General features: G+C 46.0%; 1 protein-coding gene across 1 annotated transcript in view; it reads right to left on the reverse strand.

Annotated features, from left to right (window-relative positions):
- LOC149341478 (semaphorin-2A-like) overlaps window positions 1-7888 on the reverse strand; it is a 96057-nt gene extending 88169 nt beyond the window's left edge. Inside the window, exon 1 of the mRNA XM_089543585.1 lies at window positions 7667-7888. The gene's annotated coding sequence lies outside the window, so the exon portion shown is untranslated. The remainder of the gene's footprint in view (window positions 1-7666) is intronic.
- Between the last annotated feature and the right edge of the window lie 147 nt (window positions 7889-8035).

Here is an 8035-nt window from a genome sequence, read left to right on the forward strand (position 1 = left end):
TTTTCCGGTTTTTATATTTTTGGATGGTTATTTATTTCTCATAATAAAGAGTTTTAGTTGCTGCAGTTTTTGTGTTACGCAGGAGTGCTGAAGCGGGCACAGCTCTCATCATGAGAAATTAGTTGCTAAGTTGAGCTTTGCGTTTCGAGTAGACATGTAGTATGCAGTCTTCCTCGACTAGCCTGGCTTCCAGGACTATTGAGGATTTGAGGGCTCTAGGAGGCTCGTTTGTGGCAACCCTGTATCCCGGTAGCCGATCAACGTGCACATCGTACAAAAAATGACGGTGCCAACAGGGGTGCCCTAACAGTGCTCATAAGGCATCAACTGGAGGGTACTGACAAACTATGCCCCTCGTGTGCCTCTGGAGTGGATGCCATTATCAAATTTTCTGGGCAAGTGGCTTATCACGCTTTTGTCACGTGAATAACCTTTATAACAACTATACAGTCAGGTGTGGCTGAAGAAGCAGGTTCGACATCTGTGCGCGTGGTTGGTAGATTATGTTATTTTTTCAAAATGTTGATATGATCTGTTTAGACTTATGCCTTCGCTCCACTGTTGTTTCTTTTGGAACAGGCATGTTTCTTCAGAAAAATAGTTGCCGCTACGAATGTCGAGTATGCTGCTGTGCCGGCCCAAGATGGCTCGCACATGACGTTAGAGACTCCGGCGTACCGCGTGTCGCTGCCAAGGCGCAGGGGTTAGCGCATCAGGTGACTGCAACACTTCGCGAAAAAGTAAAAAAATAAAACCATACTGCCAGTTGGCGTATTTATTTCTCGCTTCCAGGGTATTTTTTCGCGCAGTTTTTTGAACACGATAGACGAAATAAGTGTTACTGCAAAATTTGCAGTTGGACTGCAGTTGGACCCTTGAGGCCTCTTACTCAAGCGCTTTTTGAACGTACTATCACGATCAAAAGAATTGCGATCAGAGCGCAGGTCGAGCTGAGTATTCGAAAGAGCAACTTTTGAGAAGGAAAACCGAGACTCCTCTACTCTCTTCCTCGATTTTTTTTTTTCACATTCCCTCAAAATGCGGACTCAACTCGACTTCTGTCCGGCTCATGTATCCACGGGACGAATACCCTGTGTTGGCTGACGCTCTGACAACCGGTTCCGTTGCGCAGTTTCCACAGCTATTCTAAAAGAATTTTTTTTTTTTTTTCAGCGAGAGAGCTGCCGGGCGCTCCGTGTTAGAAGGAGCACAGGGAACGCTGCGAGTAGCGAGAGAGGAGGCGGCCAGAGATGATTATCCTAGGGCGAAGACACGATCTTGCACCCCTGCCTCGCGCTATGGCTCATCGGTTGAGAAGCGCTATCCTGAAACGCCGCCATATATTTCGCATCGGCTCCTGGACAATGCAGACCACTGGGAGGCCAGATCTGCGAATTTCCGCTACCTATCACCGAAATTCACTTATTGTGCAAGGATCGATTTGCCCGAGACCTCAGCGTGAGCACAAAATGTTTTCTTATGCTAGAGCAAACACGAAACAGAGCAGCAGAAGCGATTTCAGTTGAAAAGTGACGTGAAAGCAAAAGTCCGCTGATTTTGCGGACATCAGCTAGAGGACTACCACGGTGCGTATAGCTCTGACTTCCCGCATTCCCCGGAATGGAGAAAAAATTAGCCTTGTAATATACAAATTTAATACACAAACAGTGCCAGTACAAAAAGATGGGAGGGGGTTGGGGGGTAGTGCAATATCCACATTCGATCGCTTATTTTCTAGACAGATGCTGCCGCACGCTCACATCCGTGTTCACAAGACAGCAGGGAATCAGAACTGTTGGAATTATCAGAATTTCGTGCTGATCACTAAAGATATCAGAAAAGCAGGAACGTTGCCTCGTGTGGCAACAAAATGCAGTTCCAATGAATGGATGGAAATGCTATGCTAAGGCCACAGTAGAGAGAAACTCGACGCGATTGTAATGAGTACTTATTAGCTCTTGCCAGCTATGTCCCGCAGTCTCCAGTCGAAGTTTCACAGGCAGTGTTTCCTTTTCGTTTTTCGAACCTTGGTGGTGGTAGTAGTTTATTTGACAATAAAAAGTGAACGAAAAGAATGTTGCCGGCTGCGGCCGTAAGCGCTTTCGGGATTTTTGTTATCATGCATGGATGCGCGGGCGGAAAAAAAAAATTCAGCATTACTTGAAACGCATCTCAACGTCACAGACTACCTCTCCCAAGCTATTATCGGGAACGGGTGGGAGATGAAGGGGGCTAACACACTGTGATATTGCTTTCTTTTCCTCTCCGCAGGTACTGACCCAACGACTTGAACGCAATATGTTTGTACCTTTCTGATACGCCTTATTCTGCCACTTTTCTCTTATTTACTGTTACCATATCAGCTTTCTCTTAGGATTCTACATAGCACTGGCAGTGTGTGAGTAAACAATAAAAACACTCGCCATGCTTCGAAATCTCGGGTTGATGTTTCCCTCCAGGTGTTTTTCCTGGAATTGCGAAATAAACGTTTGCATGGCGAACGGGAATCAATAGCACACAAGCTACGCGCCACGCGCCTTTGACAGCAGAAAAGGCTGTGACAACACACATGGCAACCGCCCTTTGAAACCAAGAGGTCATCTACTATTCCGCTGCATTCATTTCGACATCATCCATAGTTTTACGAAGGCCATAGCCCATAGATGTCTTGTGGCCCTTTGTTATGGATGCCAGTGGAACCTACGAAGCTTTATTTTGTAATATTGTTTGCCGTGGCTGCCGCTGCTAGTCATCAAAATATTTTTCAGGGTCGTGAGAAAAGAATAACTACAAAACAACGTGTACAATTCTGGAAAAAATGGAAACAAAATATAATTTCTGTAAATGTCAAAGATATAGAGACTTTGTGTTCAGGAAAGTAAACACAGCGCTAAATTCTACACAAAACACACAGAAAGACGGACAGGACGGGCGCTGACTCCAACTGAACACAATGTCACATCAACTAGCCCCGCAAAAGGTCACATACGAAATAGTACCTCCTAAAACAGAATCGCCAGGCACCATGGCAGGGCCGGTAAAGGGGTGCGTGGGGGCGAAAGAAGCAGTACGAGTGTGCCAAACACGTTCGAGCGCGGTCGGTCGTCATTGTCGGGGCGTCTATCCCCCCTCCGTGACTAACCGCCTCCTTCTGCCACCATGCGAGCGAGAGGAGGTCAAGGTAACGCAGAGAGGAGGATCAGACCGTCTCGGAGGAGCGCTTTTTCGCTTCCACAGACAAGTGGAGCCGCCCTGGTGGTTGAACTAACGTCTTGTCCAAGATGGCCGCCGTGGTACCCCCGCCTTAAGGTCTGGTTGAGGCGTCCACCAAGATGTGAGACAGTTGCTGCACTATTTCCTTTCCTCAAAAACCAATTTTCGTATCAAAATCGTGATGCAACCATTCGTCGCAACCGTTCATCCCAACCATTCGTCGTACTGCGTTCCGGGTGGTTCAGTACGAGCGCGTGTGTATATGGGTAGGTGGGTGTCAATGCACCCAGGGACAGTAATGCTTTTACATTCCCGAACGTAAGCAGTCTTTAGTGTGTCTGCTGAATTTTTTTTAAACTAAGCCACACACTTGACGATGATGGATGGCCTCGTTGCGCCGACTGCTTCCTCTTAAACACCGTACATGATTGATTGCTTGCATGCAGCCATGTCCACTTCTCAAGCTTTTTTTCTTAAAATACATGTCAATTAAAGCCTTCAATGCATTGAAATCCACAGAAAATAAGGCACTGACTCGCTCGCGGTGCCATTTTCACAGCGATGCTATGTGGCCGGGTTGACGTGAACGCACTGGGCATCCAGTTAATGCAGGCAGTGCCATGAGGTGGCGCTGGCGACTGATCGCTGCTGGGACCACCATACCAACACATGAAGCGTATACAGCTCTTGATAGAAGCACTAACACCTTATGTGCACTGAGTATATTAATCATTGCACTCAAGCATACAAAACCCGGTATGCAACTTTAGACCATTTTTATAATGTGTAACACGTTTGCGACAAGGCGCGTGCTCGTCTTAGTGAACAGGACTGCATCACAAGCATGTTTAGGTGAAGCCCTGCAGAAGAAATGGGACAAGCAAATTAACACCCTTTACGTGGACGCAGCAGGACCAAAGAATGGAGTCATGACTATTGTGGTCTCAACGCCTTCAGGGTCGATGGTGAACTGCGCCTCGGTGAAAACATCTAACCCCACTCACGCAGAGGAGGCAGCTATTGCATTAGCTGTAGCATCTAACCCCAACGCCGTTGTGCTCACTAATTCCCAGAACGCCTGTCGCAACTTCAATAACGGATTAATTCACCAGTCAGGGTTGTCATTGCTGACTAAGCATCCACCCAACCAGGTCTCAGTCATCTGGTTCCCCGGTCACCTGGAACTACCAGGAGGAAACGAAGCCGCCCACAGGCATGCCCGAGCTCTTCTATACCGGGCGTCTCCCCCTGATGACCATGAAGGGTGCCGCGACCTAATAGGTTTAGCAGTGTATGCTGACAATCTTGCGCCATACAAAACAGCCAGAAAGGAGTACCCAACACCACACAAATCCCTCAACAAGTTAGAAGAGAACACCCTTAGGAGACTACAAACCAACACATACCCAACACCAGCTAAATTACACCTGTGGTACCTTACACTATACTCTCCGCAGTGCCCACACTGTGGAGAGGTAGCTAACCTCTACCATATGGTGTGGGCAGGCCAATATAATCCCTTAGTTGACCCCATTCCCAACCCCTCGGAGGAGCAGTGGGAGGCTATTCTGCTCAGCAATCATCCTGACCATCAGCACTGGCTGGTGGGGAGGGCCAGCGCAGCAGCAGCAGCCAGTGGACTACCGGACTAGGCGGCCCACCCACATGTTCTGAGAATACTGAATAAATAAAGATGTTTGTAATCAATCAATCAATAGGCATGCTGTAATATATCCCCCATTTAAGTGTACTATGAGATCAACATATTGCTTTCAAGTCTCTCTACTGAAAAGATAAAGCAATAGAAACGTACACAATCAAGTTCTGTTGGCATTTTAAACTTAGTTTAAAAGTTCCTTTAAAAGCACTAACTGCTATAGCCGGATACAACTTAAATCTGCAGTGAAGCTCTGCCCATTCATCCACGACAAAAAAAGTAGACCGTAGTTAAAAGCTCTCTTGCTACCTAAACAAGAAGCTAATCACAAGAAAAAAATCCCAAGCTCCAGAATTTTGATGATTGGCTTGTTTAATATAGCCTAACCAAAAGCCGACTTAATTTGCTGTTCTGATTGGCCACTGGAGAAATATGGGACAGCGTGGAACACAACCCAGTATTACCAACTGCTGTTTCTTAAAGTTGTATCCTAGTATAGTTCGTCCCACTCTGTGGTTTTGCGATAAGTTACATTCCATTGTAAGGGCAGTGACATTTTTCTTGTGGACTGAATGATGATGGGTTTCTTCATGACCATTTGATACTGGTGGATACATGTAACAGCCAAGCCAGTTATCCTTAGCGATTTTAGGAGCTCAACCACAAGGCATCACTTCCTTTGCGCTATAACTATGATACATGATGCACACCTGTAGTGAACAAGCATTAACGATAATTCCACATGTATATATAGCTGCCGCGGTGACTCAGTGGTTATGGCGCTCTGCTGCTGACCCGAAAGATGTGGGTTCGATCCCGGCCACGGTGGTCAAATTTCGTTGGAGGCGAAATTCTAGAGACCTGTGTACTGTGCGATGTCAGCGCGCCTTAAAGAACCTCAGGTGGTCGAAATTTCCGGAGCCCTTCACTACGGTGTCCCTCACAGCTTGAGTCGCTTTGGGACGTTAAACCCCCCTAAAACCAAACATGTATAAATAATCGAGCTGTGCTTCTAGGAAGTTTTGCTTGACAATGTTTCAGTTAACCGTTTAAACAAAAGTGCTGTTTCGCATGCTTGATGATGCTGCTGATGATGATTGTTAGCTAATGCGCACTTTAAAAGGGCTTCTGCACTTTGAAAGGGCTTCTGCACTTGTTGCTTTGCAGAATTTTATGCTTTACACTTACTTCAGTGGTTTATTGTGGTCACTCAGCCAACAACCTCACATTCCACTTTTTTTTTTCCTTCTCAAGAAAGCCTATAAGCTCGTGCTCAGTACATCACCATGGCTTTTTAAGCCATTTCATATTCAAACAAAACTTCACCAGTAAGAACAGATTTCCAAATGCATGACAGCACGCAGGTGCTGCTGAGCATAAGGGCTGAGTGCACAATGCAAATTTTCACGGGGACTTTAATGAAGAAGTGCAGTACACCATTTGTGGTGTACTGCACCCCCAGTATGGCTATGCCCCGGTATGGCTACTACTGGGTCGGGCAGCAGAACTTTTGTGCAACCATGGGAGTCACGATCTCTGAAAGAGTGAGGTCAACAGTCTCCCCCATTTCTCGGAAAATTCAGGGTGCTGGTGACGCAAAACCAAGCCACACCATGCAGACCTCATGGCCTGTAAATATTTGACAACGCCTGTACATTTACAGCCACAACCTAAATGAGCAAGAGGTACGAAGCATTTCCAGAACAGTTCGCAAATGCAAGGCATTAGATATCGCACTGTCTCGGTGCATGTTGGCACAGCATTATACATTTGGTGGACTGAAATGGATGCATGGAAGAAAAGCAATAAATAAAGAATGAATGCGGCGATTTCACAGACACGGGTCAATTTCCAGCGCGCACACGATTCTTGCTGGTAGTCACATCCCTGCAGGTTAAATACGAGTTGATAACCTGGAGACCTATATTAACGTGCAGACAGCAGTGGCAAATACCCGTTGTGAATTAGGAAGCAAGGTTTTTTACTTAACTTTACATAACTTACTTTACCTTTATTAACTCTGCGCGCAACCAGCGACAGACGAAAAGGAAATGTACAGTACACGATCAAAAGCACACTAGTACCATGTCAGCCCTACAGTATTCATTAAATGGAAGGAGTAAAAGCCCTGAAAACTGGCCGCAGCGACGAAGAACAATTGAATACCTAAATTATGAGCCTTCCTCTACAGCACTGCCGCACTGTTCAAAACAGCTGAGCAAAAACCGGCCACATCAAAGGACGCCTGTCTGTCACTTCCACGCCCAATTTTGGCTCCTCACTCAGAAGCTGCTCATTCTCATTGTAAAAAGCATCCCGGCTGTACCACTGACCTATAAGGTCACAAATAATCTTATCTCAGCGATTTAAACACACGCGTTCTAAAAAAAAAAAATTTAACGCTCACAACATGGCAGAACGATGAGATCACCTATTTTATGAGGATGACCGAGACTTGTATACATCTGTACACACGATTAGGTACTCAGCTGTAGCGTACAAGGTGTGCATATAAACGGCACATTCTGGCCAGTTTTAAACGTGTTTGAGAACTTACGGCTCCTTGCTAGAGAGTCGAAAACAACCTCAAGACGCAAGGGACTAACAAAAGAGCGCAGTAGCGCAAGTCGCTTGAACGTTGGACAGCGCGGTTGAAGCGCGCATACTGTGCACAAATATCTTTGCAAACACACAGTTCGAAACGTAATTATACAGCTCGAGCTAAGCTAGAACAAAAGGAGCCCCAGAATATGGAAAGTTAAGCTCGAATGCAGTCAACTTATGACGAGTAATTACCTCAAAACGCTTGGCTTGGGTTAAGCAGCCGAAAGCTTCTCGATGGCATAGATGTGCTTGGCGGCTTGAGATCAACTCCTTTCGTCACGCTATGCTTGAGGCAGCATTATCAATTATTGCAGCGGCAAACTGAACACAGCAGGCGAATGAAACATATTAAACATTTCTGTGCCGCACAGCGAAGCACAACAACTCAGAGCAGCCTGGATCGGCTGCAAGAAAAAACAATATAAAGTCAAAAGCCGCGGCCGCGCCAAACTGCGTGTCGCTGCGAGCACAAGCGTTGTTTTGTATCTAAAAAAATTAACCATTTTTGTCCAGTTTGCCTCAGTTGAACTATAGTTAATATCTTTGCACAATAATCATTTA

This window comes from Amblyomma mixtum, chromosome 5 (assembly GCF_055824585.1).
Source record: "Amblyomma mixtum isolate Tamu chromosome 5, ASM5582458v1, whole genome shotgun sequence".
In the NCBI taxonomy this organism is placed as follows: Eukaryota; Metazoa; Arthropoda; class Arachnida; order Ixodida; family Ixodidae; genus Amblyomma; species Amblyomma mixtum.